Genomic DNA, 573 nt, shown 5'->3' on the forward strand with positions numbered 1-573 from the left:
ATTCTCTCTGCCGACCCATTCTCACTAGCGTTTATCAACCTTTTTCTTACTCAATATCAAGCCACACTTATTGTTTTTACTTCGGCTGTGACTTTGTGTTTGCTCAGTGTCAGTTTGGCTGTTTTTCGCTGTGTATCGCTAAACAAGGAAACCACACCACGGAGCTCAGCGCGATTCACAACGTACCGACCAATCAGAGCACACTGTGCTCACAGGGAGGGTGGGGGCTGGAGCTATTGGAGCTACAACGAGCCGTTAAAGGCAGAGAGTGAAATTCAGTGAATACACGTAGTTTACAGAGATGCTGTATGAGAAACCAAAGTGATTTTGGAAAATTGCACAATATAAATCTATTCTAGTAGACCTCAACAATGGAATTATGATCAGTGGAAATGGCCATGAAATGGGACCTTTAACACTTTCTAAATCTCGTAGTACTCACATGTGAGATGTCCAGACAGAGTACAGGCAGCTTGTGTCCATACAGAGACAAGAAGAACTGCAGCAGGGAGAGGGAGAAATGTTACAAAACAATATATGCATATGTTTAATGAATGAATGATAATCTTAGTA

Source organism: Notothenia coriiceps, unplaced genomic scaffold, assembly GCF_000735185.1.
Source record: "Notothenia coriiceps isolate Sejong01 unplaced genomic scaffold, NC01 NC01_scaffold00037246, whole genome shotgun sequence".
NCBI classification, from domain to species: Eukaryota; Metazoa; Chordata; class Actinopteri; order Perciformes; family Nototheniidae; genus Notothenia; species Notothenia coriiceps.